This window comes from Oryctolagus cuniculus, chromosome 9 (assembly GCF_051225735.1).
Source record: "Oryctolagus cuniculus isolate XC-2025 breed Fujian yellow rabbit chromosome 9, ASM5122573v1, whole genome shotgun sequence".
NCBI classification, from domain to species: Eukaryota; Metazoa; Chordata; class Mammalia; order Lagomorpha; family Leporidae; genus Oryctolagus; species Oryctolagus cuniculus.
The window spans coordinates 42,514,962-42,538,945 of NC_142875.1; the positions used below are offsets into that span (position 1 = coordinate 42,514,962).

General features: G+C 37.7%; 1 long non-coding RNA gene across 3 annotated transcripts in view; it reads left to right on the plus strand.

The window, feature by feature from the left end:
• LOC149124554 (uncharacterized) overlaps nucleotides 1–23,984 on the plus strand; it is an 83,443-nt gene that overhangs the window by 10,480 nt on the left and 48,979 nt on the right. For 2 of the 3 annotated variants that reach the window (XR_016213733.1, XR_016213734.1), the window contains one exon: nucleotides 8,678–8,813. This is a non-coding gene — a long non-coding RNA (uncharacterized LOC149124554). Of the gene's footprint in view, nucleotides 1–1,640; nucleotides 1,837–8,677; nucleotides 8,814–23,984 lie in introns of those variants that run through there. The other variant, XR_016213735.1, reaches the window with a different exon arrangement.

Consider the following 23,984-nt stretch of genomic DNA (forward strand, 5'->3'; position numbering starts at 1 on the left):
AAAACTCAGTAACTTTGTGATTCTGTATTTCATGTCGTAGAAGAAACTTGAGGGCATATCATCATGCTTCTTTTCATTATTGTTATACAACGTCCCTGAGAAAGTTCTTGTTAGTCTTGCTTGACAAACTATCTGCTTAGGAACATTTAGCATCTCTTTAATGCATGAACTATTTCTTCTAAACAACACACAAATGTTTTCTAACAAAGTTTTCTTTAAGAGACCATCAGAGAAGCAGCTTCTTATTTTTTAATTAAAGAGACACCTTTGGATTATGTTACCAAAACAGTCATGTGTGGCTAAATAAGAATTCTGGCATGTGTAAGAGTCTCTATGGGGCCGGCGCCCGCGGCTCAGTAGGCTAATCCTCCGCCTTGCGGCCTCGGCACACCAGGTTCTAGTCCCAGTCGGGACACCAGATTCTGTCCCAGTTGCCCCTCTTCCAGGCCAGCTCTCTGCTGTGGCCAGGGAGTGCAGTGGAGGATGGCCCGAGTGCTTGAGCCCTGTACCCCATGGGAGACCAGGAGAAGCACCTGGCTCCTGCCTTCGGATAGGTGGGGTGCGCTGGCCACAGCGTGCCGGCTGCGGTGGCCATTGGAGGGTGAACCAACGGCAAAGGAAGACCTTTCTCTCTGTCTCTCTCTCATTGTATAACTCTGCCTGTCAAAAAAAAAAAAAAAAAAAAAAAAAAAAGAGTCTCTATGGGAATGGTTGATTTATTATTAGTATTTGATTTATTACGACATGGATAATTTAATTTCTGAGTTATTCAAAAAGTTCATAGAACATGCATATTATGAAAAAATTATGCATGGATTTCAAAATTTTTATACCAAATCAAATATCTTTTTTTTAATTAAATTTTCATTTATTTCACGGGTAGGAAAACAGAGAGAGTGAGAGCAACAGAAAGAGACATAGCTCACATCCTTTGATTCGTTACTCATGCACTGACAACAACCGACCCCAAAATGAGGTTGTAGCAGGAGTCAGAAGCTCAATCTAGAACTCCCGTATGAGTTGCAGGAATTCAATTATTTGAGCCATTACTGCTACTCATAAGGTCTGTTACTAGCAGGAAAGTGGAGTCAGGAGATAGGTTCAGATATAGAACTGTGATATGAGACATGGACCAGACCGATGTCAGGAGCCCAAAACTCTATCCAGGCCTTCCACATGGATGAACACTAGGGTACTTCCTGCTACTTTCCCAGCTGCATTAACAAACAGCTGGATAGGAAATGGAGCTGCTGGGGCACCAACTGATGCTCATATGGGATGCTGGCATCACAAACAGCAACTTAACACACTTTTAACACAACATAGATCCCCTGTTTTATTTTTAATCGATAAATAATAATTGTACATATTTATGGAGTATGTTGTGATACATGTATACATTGTAAAATATCAAATTGGTAATTTACATGTCTATCATCTCAGATGTGTGTCAGTTCTTTAAGAGATAAAACTCAAAATCCTCTCTTTTAACTATCTTGAAATATATAATGTGTTACAGTCCATGAAATATTTTCTAGTATTCAAAATAGTACCATTCATTCTAAGCTATGAAGCAGTTAGATGATTTAACGCCACCCTTTTGTTATGATATCTATTTTTTCATTTTCTGGATTTTTCAGACTCATCCTAGTAGAAGAAATGACGGAGATGCTGTCTCCAATATATCACCACTTTTGTCTGGGGGCATTTTTCTGATTGAAATGGCACTAAATCCACTGGGAAGAGAAGCTATGGATTTGATGAGGATGTCACCCACACATCCCTGATTAAACCTTTGACTCTGTTACTATAGCTGTCAAAATAAACTGATGTGAAATATGGAGGGAAAAACTTCTTTTTTAACTGCCAAATGCACTCATATCACTCTCAAAAATTTTTCTGTTCATTTTATACAAAAGCATAATTCTGTCATAAAATTGTAAAATGCATACAATATGGAGATTGTGTGTGTGTCATAGCCAAGGTTAATATCAAAGGACATGCATCCAGCAATTTCATACATATGTTTGTTTCTGGCAGCCTACATACGATTAATTTAAAATATATTTATAGTAGCTAGAGGCTGTAATTTTTCCCCAATAGTAATATAAAATGTCAAAGTTAATATTTAAATATTTTTGCTACACACTTTATATATATATACACATATTATATATATAGTACATATTTATAGAGTATATACACATATATATACACATGTGTATATATACATATATTACACACACACACATATATATGTATACTCCTTGAGTTTTGAAGAACACTAAATATATGCTTTTTGGAAGCTCAGAGGAAAGCTGTATCAGTTTAGTCAATTTGCACTTCATCTTCCATTTTTAATGAGATCAAAGTGGAAATACAACACACAGCCATTGGGTTAGTCTTCCTTCTTTGTTCTAAGAAAATTACTGTTATCTAAAATAAGCCAGCTAACACTTTAATATACTGAGTTTGAGTGTTTGGTCTACCTAAAATGTTGAATTTTTTTTCACTTTTTATAAAAACATTTTACAATTGTGTTCAATAGCAACCAGCACCAATGGACAGAAAAACTGGACTAATCTTTGGCCTGTGGACTCATCTGTTTTATATTATCTGTATAGTTTTTCATTTTGATAAAACAATCTAGAAAATGCCATTTACCTCTTTAGGCTACAACCAATACATAGTGTTTTCTGTGATGAGCAAACATACTCTCAGGAAGGAAAGACACACTGACATTTTAATTCAGGTTAAATAGGATTAGACAAAAGATATGAACTGTCAACCACCTATCATGGGGAATAAAAATATCCTGGTTTTATCTAGTAAAAGTTTCTGGACTTAGACTTGTTTAAAGGTTTTGAACTTTGGTATCAATATGGGATAGCAATCATCCTATTTTAGTGGGGATAATGTTCAGGGTTATGTAAATGAATATTGAAAAATAATGATGTAAGAAAAATGTTTTTTAGCTAGCAATTATCACATACAGAATTAGATAATTCTGGAGTTCCACTCTTATTCCCAAATACTTTTCATTTATTGTAACAAAGTATTAATTGTTGCTAAAGAAGTATGTAATTCATGTTTTATGTGGAAAGTTTCACAGACATTTTCTTCTTTCCTAGAATTAGTTTAAATAGAAAATTGGACATGCCAAGAAATTCCTTGAGGTTTAATTTCTTTTTTTTTTTTTGGCAGGCAGAGTGGACAGTGAGAGAGAGAGACAGAGAGAAAGGTCTTCCTTTGCCGTTTGTTCACCCTCCAATGGCCGCCGATGATCCGATGGCAGGAGCCAGGTACTTATCCTGGTCTTCCATGGGGTACAGGGCCCAAGCACTTGGGCCATCCTCCTCTGCACTCCCTGGCCACAGCAGAGAGCTGGCCTGGAAGAGGGGCAACCGGAACAGAATCCGGCGCCCCAACTGGGACTAGAACCCGGTGTGCCGGCGCTGCAAGGCGGAGGATTAGCCTACTGAGCCGCGGCGCGGGCCACCTTGAGGTTTAATTTAAAATGAGATACAAATATGAAAGGCGATAATTCCTTCCATATTAATAATGTATCTAGAGGCCGGCGCCGTGGCTCAATAGGCTAATCCTCCACCTTGCGGCGCCGGCACACCGGGTTCTAGTCCCGGTTGGGGCGCCGGATTCTGTCCCGGTCGCCCCTCTTCCAGGCCAGCTCTCTGCTATGGCCAGGGAGTGCAGTGGAGGATGGCCCAGGTGCTTGGGCCCTGCACCCCATGGGAGACCAGGAAAAGCACCTGGCTCCTGGCTCCTGCCAGGATCAGCGCGGTGCGCCGGCTGCAGCGGCGGCCATTGGAGGGTGAACCAACGGCAAAAGGAAGACCTTTCTCTCTGTCTCTCTCTCTCACTGTCCACTCTGCCTGTCAAAAAAAAAAAAAAAAAAATGTATCTAGATTAATATTGGAAAAAAGTATTATTAAAAGTAGCTTAATTGCACTTGGGATATATTTAAATATTTAATGAGAACAACAAGTTAAGAAAAGTATGAAGGTCAGTTTCATATATTTTTGGCAGGCAGAATAAATTGAAAGTGATTAAATTTTTTTATGATCACAATCAATATCATGAAGCTATTGGTAGTTATTTCAGTTAATATATATGTATATCATATTAATAATAGAAAGTCATTAATAATTGAATAAAGTTTATTGTGAAAATGTCTTAATGTTTAAATCTGTTGGTATGAATAATTATAATGGCTTAATTGCATACTTTTTGGATTTAGAAATGAAGAATGTGCATATTCTCAGTTATATGTCAGAGGTAGCATGAAAAAATAACTGATTATTTTAAAGTATAAAATAGCAGAATTTGTGGTAAACATTTTCAGGTACTGAAATACTTTGAATTTTAATGAGTATTTATTAAAGTCAATCTATGAAGCAGAAACCATGTGACACAGTGGGAGAAAACAGATGAATTACAAGTGGTTCTTACCTTTAAGTAAACTGATAATTGAGATATGCCTCTCTGTTTCCCAGAAGCAGTTGTTGCAGTTGATTTCAACTCTTTCCAAAGGTTCTTCAGCAAAGAAATACTATATTTTATTTTTTTAAACATTTTAAAAATGTATTAAATTTATTTATTTGAGAGAGGTTGAGGGGAGCAGGGAGAGATAACTTCTATCTGCTGATTCTCTCTCCATTTGCCTGCACAGACAGGGTGGGCCAGGCCCAGGGCAGGAGCCTGCGGTCATCATGGGTCTTTCCTGTGGGTGTCAGGGATATCACCTGCCGAGTCATCACCTGCTGCTTTCTAGGATGTGCAGTAGCAGGAAGCTGCATCAGAGGCAGAGTTGAGACTTAAGTAGGAATCAGACTCTCTTTTAAAGGACTACAATTGTCCCAAGTGATGCCTTAACCACTGGATCAATCCTCTGCCTCTTTGTGTCTTTGTTTTCATTTGTAATCTAAATTTTAATCATATGGCATGGTAGAGACTGTGGCCTGCCCTCAGGCTAGAAGTAATGAAAAGATAAACACTCCCTTCTTCCTATTCCCTTGTTCTCAGAATCTGCCTGTATTTGGATTCTTTCAGGAACATCAAATAGTTTCATGTTTTTAAAATGTTTGTAATAGCTTATAGTTGTTTGCAGTGTGCTTTGGCTAATAGTATCTTTTTTTTTTTTTTTTTTTTTTTTTTTTGACAGGCAGAGTTAGACAGTGAGCGAGAGAGAAAGAGAGAGAGACAGAAAGGTCTTCCTTCCTTTGGTTCACCCCCCAAGTGGCTGCTATGGCCAGCGCGCTTAGCCGATCCGAACCCAGGAGCCAGGTTCTTCCTCCTGGTTTCCCACGTGGGTGAGGGGTCCAAGGACCTACGCCATCCTCCACTGCACTCCCGGGCCATCGCAGAGAGCTGGACTGGAAGAGGAGCAACTGAGACAGAATCCGGCGCCCCAACCGGGACTAGAACCCCCAGGTGCTAGCTCTGCAGGCGGAGGATTAGCCTAGTGAGCCACGGCACTGGCCTAACAGTATCTTATGCAGACAAAATGGAATTAGAAATCCTTCAGCATCAATGTTAGAAATATTAATGTTTTGGGGCCAGCGTTGTGGCAGGGCAGTTAAAGCTGCTGCCTACAATGCAGGTATCCCATATGGGTGCCAGTTCATGTCTCAGCTGTTCTATTTCTGTGCCAGCTCCTGAGTGATGGCCTGGGAAAAACAGTGGAAGGCATTCCAAGTATTTGGGCCCATGCTACCCATGTGGGAGACCTGGAAGAAGCTCTTAGCTCCTGGCTTCTTCCTGGCCCAGTCCTGGCCATTGCAGTCATCTGGGTAGTACATCAGAAGATGAAAGATCTCTCACACTCTGTCTCTCCCTGTGTCTCTAAAACTTTCAAACAAATAAAAATCTTAAGTTAAAAAAAGATATTATTTTTTCATTTCAGAAGATATAAGTAAAATCTTCAATGTTACTTGGAAAGCATAAAATTAATATTTCTTTGCTGTGGAATGGAATGCCTCTTACATTCAACAAAATGCAGATCAAAAAAAATCAGATGCATTAGCAATTTCTTGACTCACTGTCCTCCAGAAAATTATAGTGTAACAACTACCATTACAAAAGAATACTCCTATCATCAACAAAAATTGTGAGGCATATCTGTCTCATCATGAAGCTTGGGTTAGCATGAAGACCTTAAGAGTTTACAGAGAGCTCTTTAAGGTTGTGAATGGTTCATTTGCTTTTTATTTGTTGATTTTTCCTGACTGAAGTATTATTACATTTGATACTTCTGAATAAGCCTCTTCATGCAAGCCAGAACTGATATTTTGTCATACACAATAGTGCGATTATATTGTATATTAAAATACTGAAGTGCTTCAGAAACTCCTGGTAACAGTATATTTGCTGTGGACCACAAGCTGCTTAGATAATGGTAAACTCTCCCATAATTATGTTTTTTGGTCTTGTCTTAAAAATTTACTGAAATGTAAAATGCAATAGGCTATAACGAATCACAAATTTAGAAATAAAGAAGCAATGTTAAAGTAAATGCATCTATGCAAAATCACTGGAATCTAGGAAATAACGGGCATTACTGGTGCTTCCTTCCCCAGTGCCAACCATTGTCCTGACTTCCAGGACAGATCAGACCAATGTCTGCAAATACTAATTGATAGAATTAAAAAGGAGAGAATAAGGAGAGAATGATCCTACATGGGAAGCAGGATACACAGCAGACTCATAGAATGGCAAATGCCCTAAACAGCACTTTGGCCTCAGAATCAGTCCTTAAGGCATCTGGATCTGGCTAAAAAGCCTCTGAGAGTTTTGCAGGCATGGAAAGCCAAGACACTGTGGGGGAAAAAACAAACAAACAAACAAAAAAACCTGCGAGTGAGATCCCAGCAGAAAGAAGGGGCCATCAAAGAAGGCAGTACCTTTCTCTGGAGGGAGGAGAAAACTTCCACTTTGACTGTGGCCTTGTCTAAATAAGATTGGAGTTTGTGAAATTCTTAGTTTTAATGATATTTAATTTATCAAACACTTCTGTGTGGATAGGATTTTTTTAAAAAAATATTTTATATGCAGAGTTACACAAAGAGATGGAGGGGGAAAGAGAGAGAGAAGGAGAGAGAGAGAGAGAAAGAGAGAACTTCCTTCCTCTGGTTCACTCCTCAATGGCTGCAACACTAGGGCTAGGCCGGGCCAAAGCAGGAGACAGGAGTGAACTGGTGCCCTTCTGAGATACTGGCATAGCAGGTGGTGGCTTAACCAGCAAAGCCACAATGCCATCCCCTGGACAGTATTTTTTTAAACTTTTACTAATGTAAATTTAAAATTAATTGTTTTCCATTGATTTATAGATTTTTACACTATATGGAACTTATTTTTGTTGTTGCTACGTTGTGAGTTCTATGTTTCCTAAAGAGCTAAACATTTAATTTACTTTACTATCTTATATAAATCTTAGAATGGGGAAGAAGTGTTTTTCAAGAATTCACAATATTCATAATTTTATACAGCATTTGGGTAGGCAAATTTCATCATACCAAGTGAATTTTCTTATACTCACAAAATAATAAAGTTTTTTTTTTTTTTGACAGGCAGAGTTAGAGAGAGAGAGACAGAGAGAAGGTCTTCCTTTTTCTGTTGGTTCACCCCCCAAATGGCCACTACGGCCGGCACCCTGTGCTGATCCGAAGCCAGGAGCCAGGTGCTTTCTCCAATGCAGGTGCAGGGCCCAAGGACCTGGGCCATCCTCCACTGCCCTCCCAGGCCACAGCAGAGAGCTGGACTGGAAGAGGAGCAACCGGGACAGAATCCAGCACCCCTACCAGGACTAGAGCCCGGGGTGCCGGCGCCGCAGGTGGAGGATTAGCCTAGTGATAGTGAGCCGCAAAGTTTTAAGTTGTGGGTTGATGTTGGATATTATCACAGGTTTTCTCTGCTTCCTTGGAGGTCATGAGACATTTTCCTTTAGTTATTTTGAGAGCTTTTTTTTTTTTAATATGTATTTGGTTTGTAGCAGGTTTTTCTGTTTGTATGTGTATTTGTTTTTGTTTATTCCAAGTTACTAGGTATGATTTTCTCTTTATTTTTTTCTGTTTTTAACTCATAAAAGCTTTTTAATCTGTGACTTAATTTATATATATATATAGATTTAAATTTCCTTAAATCTGTATTTAAAATATATGATTTAAAATTGTTAACTTGAAGTTTTAAATTAGCATTAGGAGTACATGTTTTCCTATATAGTAAACTATGTTATTTACTTTAAATGTGCTTTTTGTTATTTAAAAATGTATTTCTGGTAGTGGGGAAGAAGTTTGGCTGAGGGTTTGAGATCCCTGCATCCCTTTATTGGATTACCTGGGTTTGAGTCTCAGTTCTGCTTCTGATGATTCCAGCTTCCTGCTGAGACTCACCTGGGAGACAGCAGGTGATGGCACAAGTGTTTGGTCCCCTCCACCCACATGGGAGACTTGGGTTTAGTTCTAGTCTCTTTGCTTCTGCTTGGCCCAACCCTGGTTGTTGTGGGCATTTGGGGACTAAACAACCAGATGGAACATCTCTCTTTGTCTATCTCTCTCCATCTTGCTCTCTCTCTCTCCTTTCTAAATAAATAAAAAATGCATTTAAAAAAGTATTGCTATGATGTTTAAGCTTAAAACTTAATCCACTCATTCTTGCTTTATAGAAAGACAGATGGATCTGCAGGAGGAGCAGGATTCCTGTCTAATGTTTCTGATCCTCCCTTCACATACTTTGTACCACCCTCATCAGACAGCCATCTAGTGGGGCTGCCCCATCTTGGCTTGTGAACCTCCGAAACTGTAAGTGAAAAAAGGTCTTCTTTTAAAAGAAGCTTCTCTTAGACATTTGTTATAGTGTTGAAAATCTGACTGATAAGCAATTTTAATTTCTAAGTGATTATTTTCCTACTTATCTATATCCCTCTCAGAGCTTATTATTTTCTGTGTATTTGATGGCTATTGGTATCAGACTATTTAAGGAATTAAAGCTTGAAAACTTTAAATAAATTGCTCAAAACTATACAAAGAATATCCTAAAACCAGGCCTTGAAAATTCTTTTGCATGTTGTTTATATTACATATTATTTCTCTAATTAATATAAAAGTGCATATCTTTAGGTAATGTAGCACAACCTAAATTAACATTGATTTAGGTAACATTAGAAACTCTTGAAAGTATAGTATTGTGAAAAATGTAAAAATAAATTAATATTTACGAGGCTTTTTTTAGAATTTTTAAAATCTATTTTTACATCACCACCTCTTTTTTAAATTTATTTTATTTATTTGAATACAGAGTTACAGAGAGATGTAGAGCCAGAGAGAGACACAGAAAAAGGTCTTCCATCCACTGGTTCACTCCCCCTATGGCTGCAATGGCCAGAGCTGAGCTGTTCCAAAGCCAGGAGCCAGGAACTTCTTCCAGGTCTTCCACATTGGTGCAAGGGCCCTAAGACTTGGGTCATCTTCTACTCCTTTCCCAGGCCATAGCAGAAAGCTGGATTATAAGTGAAGCAGCCAGGACTTGAGAACCGGCACCCATGTGGGACGCTGGCACTGAAGGCCAGGGCTTTTAACCTGCTGCGCCAGAGCACTGGCCCCTATGAGGCACTTTGATAAGATATTTTCAACTATATAGTCTCATAATTACAAGAAAAACTTTTAGAAATAGTAATTATCATCCCAATTTTAATGAACTGGTGCCCATATGGGATGCTGGCATTGCAGACAGCAGGTTTACCTGCTACATCACAACAGCCCCAATCATGAGGTCTTATAGAACTTATTTTTGTGTTGTTCCAATTGCTCTTCCTTTTAATATGATGTTGAAGCAAATATTTATGTGGCCTGGCAAGCATTTTAGGAAACTCAATGATAGTTTGCACACAGATGATCTTGCCAATTTTATTTTTTTCAAAATTGGGGAAAAGTAAAATCAAATATCCGTTAGAGAAAATAAAATGTAATTCATGAGCATCAAATGACAGAAATAATTTAGAGGTAACAAGCAAAAATTTGCAGCCATCTGAAACAATACTTACAAAGAACTTAATTTCATGTAAGAGATTTTTAAAAAAATTTTTAAAAGTGTATTATAAACAATGGGAGTAACAGAACGGTTTGGTGAAGAGAAAAAGCTCTACTAATGGGAATATAAAATAACATTTTAAACATTTAGCCGGGGGAACAGCTTACAGAAATCCCTCTCTTATTATCCCTGTTTTTTTTTTTTTTTTTTTTAACATCTTTTCTAGTTTGTGTTCTTCTTTTCCCTTTGCTTAAATTAAGACTTTCCATCATCCTCTCACTCACAAAACCCAGACCAGCAACAGATTTCAAGCTGTCCCCCTCTGGCTTGATCATTCCTAGGAAATATTCTCTGGAGACACAGTAGATCATTTCTGTAGGAAAAATGAAGTGGATGTGTCATCTGGGACGAGGCTGTCAAACAGAAAGTGCAGAGAAGTCCCTTCTCTCAGTTTGATGTCAGTTATTTTTACTCCCTATGCGGGGTTTGTTTTAAGGTTTTCAGCAAGTATATTGTGAACAGTAAAAATGCAAACTGTTTTCTCTTATGTATGTTTTATTTTAGACTTTGTTACAGCAGATTGTGTCCTTGTAGTTAAACATTCATTTGTTTATTTCAGTGAGATGTTTTGATAGAACGTTTGCTGCATTCTGCCTCAGGCGATAGGTTATTATAGGGCAGTACTCTAAGGAGGGGGCTCTTTACTCAAGGAAATAGCTCACTAATTGACAAAGGATCTTTACCAAGCTTTAGTCAGGCTTCTTTGAGCATTCTTCCCAACATCAGTCTCAGGTTTGGACTCTAATGTTCCAAAGGCTTCACACAATTGTGCAATATGAGCACTCTTCTCACAAGACTCCTTTTAAGACATTTTAGCTATAATCTCGCTGCCTCAGAATCTTATCATCCCCAATGTATGGCCAAATTCCTTATGTCCCAGCCTTTCCAACGTGCTCACTGGCTACTTTGACCTGCCTTCAGCAAGAATTTCCTTTGATCAGTTTAACCAACACTTGTCCTTCCCACTTAGTCTTTTACCATTCGTTGACCCCAATTCCTGGCTCTTGTCTGTGACTTTCTGCTTTTCTTTTTTGTATTCAGAATTGAATCGAGTTCTATACCGAGGGCTCTTTAATTGCGGTAGTCCTGAATTAAATCTGCTTTTACTGTTTTAACTACTGTCCAGCTCTGGTTTTCTTTGACAAAGCTAATCACAAATCAGATATTTTAGTAGTGAGGAAAAAGTTGGAAATGTACATTTTCAGTTTTAATTGTTTTGTTATCGGGAATGACCCCCTAAAATCTATACAAAAATGTGGCCCCTAAACGTTCCCCAGAAGCGCCATTGGGATGCCACATATGCTACCAGAATTTGGGGTGCCATGCGATATCACCATATGCTTATTAATAAATCCCCAATGGTAATAAGCCCAAGAGGTCTCTTGCCTAATATTTAGAGAAGAATTCTAAATCCTGGCATCCATAAATGAGGCAGCATGCTACATTTTAAGCTTTTATTTAGTGTGAAAGCTGCATAGGAGAGTGAGAGCTTTATAAAGGGAGAGAGGGTAAATCTTGTTTCATACCAAGCACCAGGAACTAGCCACGTGGAGAAGCATCTAGACCAGGAAGCCTAGGGCGCAGGGCTACAGCAAGCCGCCTCCTGGCAAGAGGCCAGGGAAGAAGAGAAGGGTGGGACACACCTTGTCCCAGGTTTTTAACCCACTTCCAAAGGGGAGTGGTTAATTAACCTGATTGACTGGTGGGCACCCAGATGTGGCCAGGTAGGGGCATGAGGTCAGACAGGGGCGTGGCGAAGGCGTGGTCTTCCAGCTCAGAAACCTAATCAGTTTTAGCCTGTATGCCTGCCTACTTCAGTTTCGTGGTGCAGATAAAGCAACCTCACATCTCAAGTTTGTAAATCAACAAATAGTTATTTCTTGGTCATGTAACATGAAGTTTGTGGACAACTTCAAATCTGCTGTGTTCAACTGGGGTTTAGCTTGTCTTGTTTTGACTCCATATATCTACTCTATTCTCAAACCCAGGCTGCAGAAATAAGTGTAGAGATGAAAGAAATAAAAGTGTGATTTTTCTCACTTTTCAGAGTAAAGGACTGGAATCTGGAATAAAAGATTGAGGCTTAGAGAAAATAACTGAATAGATGAGGTTTCCCTTGAAATATGGGTTTATATCTCAAAGGATGGTATATGAAACCCAATCCAATGGAGATAGTTTTTTATATCTCAGAAGATTATAGGTGACTCAAGAGCAAATGTTTCTCTCCTCTTAGCAATGGAAAGGAGGTAACTGTAACACTATTATGCTAGCCACCAGGTTCAGAATTTCAGAGTTCAAACCCATGACAGGAAACCTACAGTTTACATGTTGATCTAGCCATGTGCTTTTCCTGCATTATTCCAGAAGGAGAGAAACTGGAGTGTGACAAACTTTTGCAATTATTGCTATAGGTGATAATTTGTTCTAATTCAGGAAACCTTCTGTGTACATTCAGGTTAATATGAACACATATGCATACATGTATACATGTTTAGACATTGTATATTATGTGCTATGTGTGTTACATATGTATATATAAAATGTATATAACGCAGTTGCATTGCTCTTATAATGAACAGAATGAGCATATATACAGCTGTCGCATCATTTACATTCCATTGGGCCAAGCTCGTCAAGTGTCTCAGCACAAAGTTATCAAGGCCAGAGAAGCATGGCAAAGACATAGAGGAATTGGGAATTGTGAGCAAATAGAGATTGTTAGTCTCAAATATTTGCCTCCTCCATTTATCCCGGATGTGTTCTTTTTGTTCTTTTCAACATTCTCCCTCCCCTCACAAGACTCATGTAATTTAGGCTGCTGCTAACATCATGCCTGGATCTAACTCAGCTCTGGATCTGATGTGTCTTGATCCAAAGAACCATAAAACAAAACAAACAAACAGTCTTTCCCTTTCCCCAACATCTGACAGATGGGATTAGAAACCTATGATGACAGTGAATTATCCTGTTACGAAAGGTGAGTAGTCGGAAGCACACAGGTAGTCCATGGTTCATGAACATTTTGAAATCCAGCTAGGGGACTACATGTAAAATGCTGTCTTGTTCTGTTGTTATAGTTTTCACTGGGCTCCTGTTCTGTCTCCTGAGTTTATGTATTTATTTCTCTGTTTTTCATCTGGAGGTTTTGGCTTCACGCATCCTTTCCATTGTCCTTCCTGACCAGGTTTGAAAAGGGATAGAAGAGTGTACCTTCCTAGGCAGGCAAGCTGCTGCTTCTGTCTGTCTCATGGCAAAAATAGTGGATGGCCCAAGGGACATTTTGTATCAGTCTTTTTAAATCAAAACTGAAGACATTAATAAGAGATTTTTGTAAAACGCACATTGATGCTGTTTTCAGTCTACTCAGAATCATATGAAGATGGGCAAACCTATAATTTATTTGAAGATCTCTCTTGAGTTTATGATGATTTTGTGGGATGACACTTTATATCTATTTTATTTGAATCAATTATTCAACTGAAAATATGTACCATGGTCACTTTATATCAAATATATTTTAATACTTGAAGATCAGATCCTTGTTTTGGCCCGTGTTTTGGAGTGCTGGAAAAATAATCTTCAAGTAGACAAATATAGTACAATATTTGGACCCGGATATGCATGAAAGTATATAGATCACTAAAATACATTTATATTAGCATATTTCACTTTGTTAATCATTAATCTAGAAAGATAAACTCTTCTTTTGAGTTTTCAGGTGTTCTTTATGCCAAAGTCTGTAGGCATACATTTTTATAACAGTTTTGCGTTTCATTATAATTCAGAGAATTCTTAGATACATAATTATTCCAATTGTTCTTCATGTTGATATGGTAATGAAGCAAATCTTTGCATTACCTGATGATCATTTTAGGAAATTCAAAAATAGTTTTGGGCCAGAAGATCCTAGCAGTTTAAAATAACCATTAGAGAAAATAAAATGTAACTAATATATATTAAAGGGCAGAATTAATTTAGAGGTAACATGATGAAAATTGACAGCAAATAAAAACAATGATTATAAGGAAAATAACCATTTTAATGAAAGAGATATTTAAAAAAATGTTTTCAAAGCATACTGAAAGCAAAAAATTTCTGTTAAGAATTATTATAACTTTATATGTTTGTTTAGGCAAGTTCAGACACATAAACACAGAGTTCCATGCTTTTGTCAGCAAATAATGTAGAAGACTCCATATGAGTTGAATTAATTATCATAGCAATTTTAATAAATAAATTTTAAGTACATCCATTTCCTTACTTTTAGATTCATGCATATTCTGGCGTTATTATTGTCATACTTCATATAATTAATAATTTTTGGTAATTATCAGGTTTAAACAAACACTTCTATTGTACAGACACAAGTGAAAACTAGGCAGAAAATGAAAAATAACCCTTTATTCACTATGAACTTTGCTTTATATCATTATTAATATTTGATGATTCAAAAATAAAATGTTTAGGCAGATGAAAGCTGGTTTCTGCTCTACCAAACAGTTCTTGGCACAGGCACATTCTAAAAAGCAAGTATAACTGTCCAGGACTAGGCTAAAGCAAAATAAAACAAAAACAGAAACTTTACTTCCTAAAATGGATTTATTTTAATTCTAGAGCATATGCTCATTACTTGGTCTTTATTATCTAAGTTCTGGCTTCAAGACTTGTTGGAGAAACTAACAACAATTTTGTTGTTGTTTCTGTATAATGCAGTTGACCAGCACACTATATGCAGAGTTTTAAATCTGCAGCCATTGATACATTAGAAGATCAATCAACTCTCTAGAGGACAGATGATACCAGAAAAATTAATCCTAGTCCAGTCGCAGACAAAGTTCTTTGAACAAAGTCCTGATTGGGATGATTAAACATGATGGGGGCGGGCACCATGGCTCACTTGGTTAATCCTCCTCCTGCGGCGCCGGCATCTCATATGGGCGCCAGGTTCTAGTCCCGGTTGCTCCTCTTCCTGTCCAGCTCTCTGCTGTGGCCTGGAAGGCAGTGGAGGATGGCCCAAGTGCTTGTGCCCTGTACCCACGTGGGAGACCAGGATGAAGCACCTGGCTTCGGGTTGGCGCAGCACCAGCTGTAGCAGCCATTTGGGGAGGTGAACCAAGGTAAGGAAGACCTTTCTCTCTGTCTCTCTCTCTCTCACTGTCTATAGCTCTACCTGTCAAATTAAAAAACAAAAACAAAAACATGATGAAAATCTGGATTTCATGGCTAAATTCATGATGCCTAACTTCATCTACCCTTGGGGTGGGGTGGGAAGCAGGAACCAAGGAGGGAGAGTGACAGGGATTCAGAAAAATTCAGCAGTCTCTGACATCCAGGAACTAGCTAGGGGCCTTCTGCCTTTAGACACCCGCATTTGTTTAAAACTGAATCAGATTTGAATATGAATTCACATTTACACCAATAAAAATAGTTCTTAGTTTATATTGTTCTAGGATTAAGAAAGTCCAAATCTTCATGGGCTTTGTAGGTTAAGTGGCCACTTGGGATGCCCCTATTCCAAGTCTAGTGCTGGTTCAAGTCCCAGCTACTCCATGCTTCCAATCCACCTTTCTTATAATATATTTGGGACATAGCACCTGCCAACCATGTGAGGTCCGTGGAACTCCTGGCTCCTGGCCACAGCCCTGTATAGCAATTTTGGGAAGTGAAACAGGATAGAAGATCTGTGTCTCTGTTTCTTTGTCTCTTTTTTCTTTCTCTCTGCTTTTCAAACAAACAAATAAATATTTTTAAAAATTTAATACTAAAGAAAAAGTCCAGACATATTAAGAATTGAGTAACATGGATATTTGAGAATCAAACTCATACTTAAAAAAAAAAAACAGTAAGGAATATAAAAGCTATTGTAAATGATTTAGACCCAAATTATAAACTTAAAATGGCCCAGTTCTTAATTTTATAATATTGTAGATTTGTAATATTGGCAATACTGAAGCACATTCCAGTTAATCACTCTGTTACATATGTGACCTACTATATTTGTCTAATAGGAAGATATTTACAACATGGAATTACCATGATTGAGATAAAGATACAACGGTGGTAGCAACAGTGTTTATTTTCACTGCTCCATCGTTTCTCCTCACATCCTATTGAGCAGATATTTGTGTAAGTGGCAGGGTAATGGAGATCTTTAATTTGAACCTTTCATATAGGTGTTCTAGCAAGAATAGGCACAGCTTGATTGTGTGCATCCTTGTTTCATGTCGTAATATAGAAAACAAAGATGAATGAACACTGTGGGATGTGCTCTTTGTGACCACCCCACTTTATTCCCACCTGTTTTCACTATTAGTGCTCAAGAAAGACTACAGCATAGACTAAGAATTCCACATCCCAAGTTTAGAAGAAAGTATATGGAACAAGACTCTGTTCCTGTCCCTTCTTTCTAGAAGGGATGTCCTGCAACACTATCGTCCCATGAATTCTGTCGCTCATAAGGTATGAACCACAGAATGGGGTGTGTTGATAGTCCCTCAGCTGCAGTGTGCTATGAGGAGTGCACAGGTGAGACTCCATCCATCTGTGTAGATTTCGTGATCCTTGGTAATTAGATCATTCTGAATCCTAGGCTTCGAATACGCCTTGCTCTCTCCCTATAACTATCTCTGTGTCTCACTGGATTCACGCAAGTGGATTAACACTGGTATACACTGTTTACAAGGTATTCTTACAAAAGCTGATTCATTGTAAGTGGCGTTTTATTATTTTTGACCAAAAATTTTCTGTGTAATCATTTCTGTAATATATTTCTTTCTTTTTATTATTATTTCATATTGCAAATGTTTCCCATGTGATAAGATTATTGGTTTAGGGAAAACATTTCTGGGTTTGACTCTAGAAAATTTTCAGTGTTGAGGAGCCATCAAAAAGAATAAAATAATTATTTTACATTGAAAACCATAAGGGGCTGGTGTAGCAGGTAAATCTCACATCTGCAGTGCCAGCATCACATTTAAGCACTGGTTCATGTCCTGGCTGCCCTACTTCCAATGCAGTTCCCTGGTACTGTGCCTGGGAAAGCAAAGGAAAATGGTCCAAGTCCTTGGACCCCTGCACCCACAGGGGAGACCCAACGAAATTCCTGGTTCCTGACTTCAGGTTGGCCCAGCTCTGGCTGTTGTGGCCATTTGGGGAGCAAGCCACTGAATGGAGAATCTCTCCCTTTCTTTCTCTCTCTCTACTTCTGCATTTTTCTCTCTCTCTGCCTCTCTTTGTAATTCTGCCTTTCAAATAAATAACATAATCTTAAAAATACAAGTTCCGAAATACTTTTGAAAAATTATATATTATAGAACAAATTTTAAATCTGAGTAGTTATTAAAATCATGACAAAGCAGAGACAAAATGGTGTAATTAATATATTCTCTTTTTATAATTTCACACAAAATCAAAAAAACACTTTCACATGCTTACTAAAATGATAGTGTTGCTTTGTAGTTAACAATTTAAGGATTATATTAATTCATTTGTCAATATCAAGAATTTGATTTAACATTGAAAGTATTAGATTTTTCTCATAACTACTTTGGGGGTTGTTTAGCAATGCTCTTTGGCACAGAATGAGAGATTTCAACAAAGATTACAAGTGCTTTCAGGTGTGAGGCATGAGAACCAGACACATGCCCCCTGCCAGGGGTAGGACACATCCAGCCACTGTGCCATGTAATACCTGTGAAATCCTTTGCTCTGGCTCTGCCGAGACGACTTCAAGTGGGATTCACAATTCAATAGATCTGTATATAGCAGACTCATTTTTAAGTTGGTGAGTCTTCCAACCCATGACATGGGAAACTGACATAATGCCAACAGTATAATGTAACCCGGTGTTTGAAGTGTTTTGCTCCTCTCCACAAAATGAAGTGTTGAACAGGTCATGAAAGTCAATCCTTTGTGTATTGTGTAATGTATGAAAGGATATATTGGCCCAATATTCTGTTTATAGGACAGCTAACTTACATGTAAAACATACAATATTGTCCCAATGTTCTGTTTGTAGGACAATGTTTTTGGTTCTTAATGCTAATGAAGAATATGTAAGCTCTAAAAGGTAACAGGGATTAAACCAATAAATTTTCTGGGTACATATTATATCTATGATTAAGATTAATAAAATACATATATTTTGATGAGGATATCCCACCAAAATTACGCAGAAAGATGGACCCTTTTTTTTTTTTCCTTAAAAAAAGGATTTATCTATTTATTTGAAAGTCAGAGTTACAGAGAAGAAGAGATGGAGAGAGAGATCATCCATCTGCTGGTTCACTCCCCAGATGGCCATGACAGCCAGAGTTGGCTGAAACCAGGAGCCACAAGATTCATCTAGGACTCCAGCATGGGTGACAGGCAACTAAATGCTTGGGTCATCTCCTGCTGTTTTTTTCCCCAGGCTCTTAGCAGGGAGCTGGATTGGAAGTGGAGTAGTTAAGAAACGAACTGGCACACTTATGTGATGCCAGTGTCACAGGTGATGGCTTTGCTACTATGCAATAATGCTAGTCCCAAAGTGCCTTTGTCCTTTGGCTAATTAGCAAAACTATGGTTAACTGCAGTATAGAAGTTCTAAAAAGTACGTTTCAAGCTTCTATAAAGCTTCAATACTGCAGTTAATCTCTGTTACTTACATTATTATTTTTATGAGAAATTATCAATAATATTTCCTAACATATTTTGGCTGTTCAATGTAATTCAAGTGCTATTTTGACCATTTAATCCCTGCAACTCTGAGACAAATTTTATTATCTCCACTTAGAATAACATAAGTGAGAAACAGAAAGATGATATAATAAATTCAAATTAATGAAGAAAGTGAATTGCACAGCAGGTATTCAAAAGCAACCAGTTTACCTCTATATCCCTTATTAAATTCATGTTACCTTTATTAGAACTTCGGTCTAGTAGGTAAGGCATAGACTTTAAAAACTAAAGTATTATTACTTCCATTGTTTAGTATACTTAAGTAAAATTTATACTTCTTATTGAATAGCACAGCATTTTAAGATTTAGGATTTTAATTCAGAGTACAAAGAAGCAATGCAGTTAAACCATTATTTTTGTACTGCTTATAAGTGGCCTGAGTACAAGAGACACTTAATACTTTTCCTAAAATCATGCAATCTTAGGGTGACCAAGTCTCTCTCTCTCTTTTTTTTTTTTTTTTTTTGACAGGCAGAGTAGACAGTGAGAGTGAGAGAGACAGAGAGAGAAAGGTCTTCCTTTGCCATTGGTTCACCCTCCAATGGCTGCCGCGGCCGGCGTGCTGCGACCTGCGCACCACGCTGATCCGATGGCAGGAGCCAGGTGCTTCTCCTGGTCTCCCATGGGGTGCCGGGCCCAAGGACTTGGGCCATCCTCCACTGCACTCCCTGGCCACAGCAGAGAGCTGGCTTGGAAGAGGGGCAACCAGGACAGAATCCGGCGCCCCAACCGGGACTAGAACCCGGTGTGCTGGTGCCGCAAGGCGGAGGATTAGCCTATTGAGCAGTGGCACCAGCCGTGACCAAGTCTCTTAATGATTCATGTCATCCTAATTTCCTTATTAGGAACACTGAACTGCACATTGGTCATGGATAAGAAGTCATATATCTTTCTGAGAAGACATGAACTTGAAAACAATGCTGAGCATTCTTCATAGACATAGAGATTACATAGTAGCAAAAACATTCTAATTGTTAGAACCTTTCTGTCTTAAATATCAACTGGTCAGAGAAAGCGGATTTATCGACCCAAGATAGTTCCTGATAACAGACTGTATCACAGTTCAGCCTCAGTCTACTTTCCAAATTTACTCTTAATATTATCATTTTCTCTAGTTTCTTTTGTTACAATCCTGAGCATCTTTCTCTGTGGTCCATTTTACTTGCATAGAAGTTTATTATTGCCCCAAAGATTTTTCCTATTTATGAAATATCCACCTATCTATTATTTATCTATCATCTATTACATTTGTCTCTGTCAGTCCATTCAGACTATCATAAGAAAATACCACAAATGGGTAGCTTATATACAACAGAAGTTTATTCCTCACTGTTCTGAAGACTTGGAAGTCTAGGATCAGCTGAGTTGGTGCTTGATCAGAGGTCAGTCTTTGGTTCACAGATGGTGTTTCGAGCTGTGTCCTCACAGGGTAGAAAGGACAAACAACTCCCTGGGGTCTCTTTAATATGAGCACTCATTCCATTCATGAATCCATCCTCATGACCTAGTTCCTTCCCAAAGGCTCTGATGTCTTAATGCTATTGAATTGAAGATTAGGTTTTGACTTATGAATTTGGGCATAGCATTTGGGAGCACTAACATTAGGAACACAGCTATATACATATATGCAAAAATCGCACCAAGTGATGTTAAAGTCCAGGAAGACTTTATTACATGCTATTGCAATAAGGGAAGAAGAGCAGATTGCAGCCTGGACTCACCTCCACTGAAACAAAAGAACTGAAATGCTAGAGGGCCCTGAAGAATTTTATATGCTAGAGCAGAGAGATTGATCAATGGATGTGCCAAGCATGTTGAGTTGTTCCTGAGTGTGCAAATGTTTTCCCCTGTGATTAGCAAGTCTGTGTCTGCTAATTGGTTGTCATGGAAGTTAAGCTCCTAGAAACAGGGAGATAGGGACATTATCTTTCTTAATGAATACATTTTGAAGGTGTTGTCCCTGGGTCCTTGAGAAAGATGTTCTGGATTTGTGAAACCAGCAAGAGTCTTTAAAAGGATTTACAGCTTTTTCTGGACTGTAGTTCACAATAACCCATTATATATTTTATGAGCAAGTGCAAGAAAGGAGCTCCAAGGCTACAGTCATAAAGTAATGTCATAGAAGGGGAAATGTTGATTACCATGATTTGATCACTACACATTGTATGCATGGATTGAAATGTCACTCTGTAGCCCATAAATTAAATTAAAAATTGTTGTTAAAATTTTTAAAGAGTTACAGCTAGCTCTAAGGGGCAAATAAAGAATTTATAATGACACTTTTCTAAAGCTAAATATTCTACAGGAAGTCAAAGCATAGAATCAGGAAGAAGTTTATCTAATTTTAATCAAGCTAAGATTATCTGCCCTTACATACATACAGCTTGACTAACATTTATAACTTATAATGAAAGTTGATAAGCTTTCTTTTAAAGGTGAAAAACACACTACTCTACTTTCCTTCACATAAGAGTATTAAGTATTTTTCTGAAACACAAGTATATTTTAGCACAGTAGTTTCTGTGAATAAATAGGTGTATTCAACTCATTTTTATTTCATCACCTCCAATTTATGATGTAGTAGTCATTTCTCTTTTGCTCCCACATATCCTGTAGAGCTACTCTTGTCTTTACTCTTCCCTAATTTTCTAGGAGATGGATTCCTGGAACTCCATTATCCAAGCTGTGTTTAATCTAACCACTTTCTGTGGTTAGATTCAGTCATCCAGAGTTATGGACAGAGATCAAAGGTGGAGAGGGAGAGGGAGAGAGAGAGAAATGGGGTATTATGTTTGCCTCTCTGCATGCCTTTTCACTATTCTGACTTGTATTTTGAGCTTCCTCGTACTTCTTCACTCACTCTTCCCTCCCTTTTTTCCTTCAGTCCCCCTGCAGGATCAATTCCTAGCTCTTGCTAGATACTAGCTATCTCACAACCATTCTTGGTTGTCCTTAATTGTAATTACTCCTCTATGCCTTGTGAATAGTCACTTTATTAAATTCTCACAGGTTAGAAACTTGGAGTGATTCATATACCTCTTCTCAAACCCTAAGCAGATATTAATCACCTTTTCAGAAAAACATCCTTATTCCTAATATTTATTCCATTTCTTAATTGATATTAATAGCTAATAGATTTTGTTAGAGTCAATACAAATGTTTGATTGCACTTTCCTACCCTGTGTTTTAGAACACAGTTGTGAACATAGGGAATGCTTGACAGTGCTACTTTTGTTAGCTTGTTAAAATCTCTTTTAATTAATCATTCTAATTCTTTCCTAAAAACTGTCATAACTTTTTTATGAATGAAATTATAGTATAATTTATTTAATTAGAAGCCTTACCCCAAAGAATAAAAATTAAAGCTTAATTAGAATAATTTAATATCTGCATTTTATGGAATGCAAGCGCTATACAACTGTAGTGCTACATGAGCTTTTAGAGATCACCTGTTTCAACAGTTCCTGAAGACTCCTAGGGTTGCCATTCTTGGAATGCCTTTGTGGAGCAATCAGAGAAATTGCAATTCATTGTGGCTCCTGGCATAATTTTGGAACTGCCATTACTCTTAACCTCATACATTGATTCTCTCAGCTTTTGACTTGAGTATGAGGTTGGGTTTGCAGGGAACAGATTGTGATTTTGAGAATTGTTTACATAAGTTTACTGTAAATATTATATAAAGAAATGAGGAAAAGCAAGAATGGCAAAACAAAGAATCTGTCTTATCATACAATTTTAACTGAGGCTGTTGCTGATTTATGCAGAACTTTAGGGCTATCCAGGGATAGCCTGGTTTTTACACTCCTGCATCAGCTTGTTGTTAGTCATACTCTACCTCCATGATGGAAACCTAATCTTGGCAAGACAGCTTCCTAAGTGCAGGAGCAGTTTTCACTGAGGAGCATAGCTATGATAATTCACAAACACTGTAGCAAGCATTCAAGAGATGGGAGTTGTGCTCACTTGGTATAACATAACAGTATTCACTACTGGCATGTTTTCATAATTATTCTCTACAATGATATTTCTGTTGTAAAAATGGTTCACCTGTATGTAACCTCAGATTTTATTTATGTTCCTACTTTTGTGAATTTATATTAATACATGATTGCAGCCTTATATTCATGGTGTGAACAATGCTAAAATCATTTAATTTAAAATAGTGGTGTTTTCTTATAATTTGAGGCTCAACAGAATAGATAGGGTTTGCCATTGGGTAGTGAAAAGGAAAAGTTCTTGCCAATGGATACTGAGAAGGAAAATTGCTGATAAAATCCTGAATGAGACAGAGAACCAAGGAAAGTTTTAAGCTAGCAGGTCCAAGGAAATAAATATAAAACAAATTTCAGGTTAAATCTCAGAGATGTCAAAATGGAGGAGACATCCTCAGATTTGTCTTTGAGAACTTGAGGTAGACATTTATAATGGTATAAATATGTTAAAAATGGACGGCCCAAGGAGATCTTGAGCAGGAATGAAACTTTCTAAACCATAATAGTTGTTCAGATTGCATTTCTGCCTATGCTGTATTTCATTCATTACTCATTAAGACCATTTGGATGATTCATTTTATGAAGAAATAAATGAAAAACCACATACAAAATGTAATTTTTCTCAGGAGTAGATCTCTCTCCATGTGGATTGTCACTAAAATTGATCTCCTTGCTCTCAATGCCAAGGTCTAGTTATTCCTGCACCTTCACAAAGTTTAACAGATATCTTTCTATGATGGTCTTCATTTCCTGTACTTCTGTTAACTTAGCTGGTTTGGTAGGTTTCCAAGAGTATTACATTAGGAAGGGAGAGTGGAAACGCCCCCTCCCCGCCAACTTCACTATAGCTAATGTCAGCATCCAGAAATCTCACTAGTAGCAACTTGTTTAACATTGTTATCATATTCTTTCTTCCAAATCTTGTTATAAGTAAAAGTTCCTGGTAGAAATGGTAGACCAAAATAGCCTTCAGAAGAGCAATGTTTAATCACTAGATGAATATGTAGTCAGAAGTGGAACCAGCACAGATGGTATAGTAGCAATGAATAAATCACTTGTCTCAGAAGGAGGCAGTTTTTACTAAGTAGCAGAAAGTGATGTTTTTTGCAATGCCACTTATTTCAAGAGAACATGTTGATAAATAGAGTACAAATTTCATATAGTAGACAT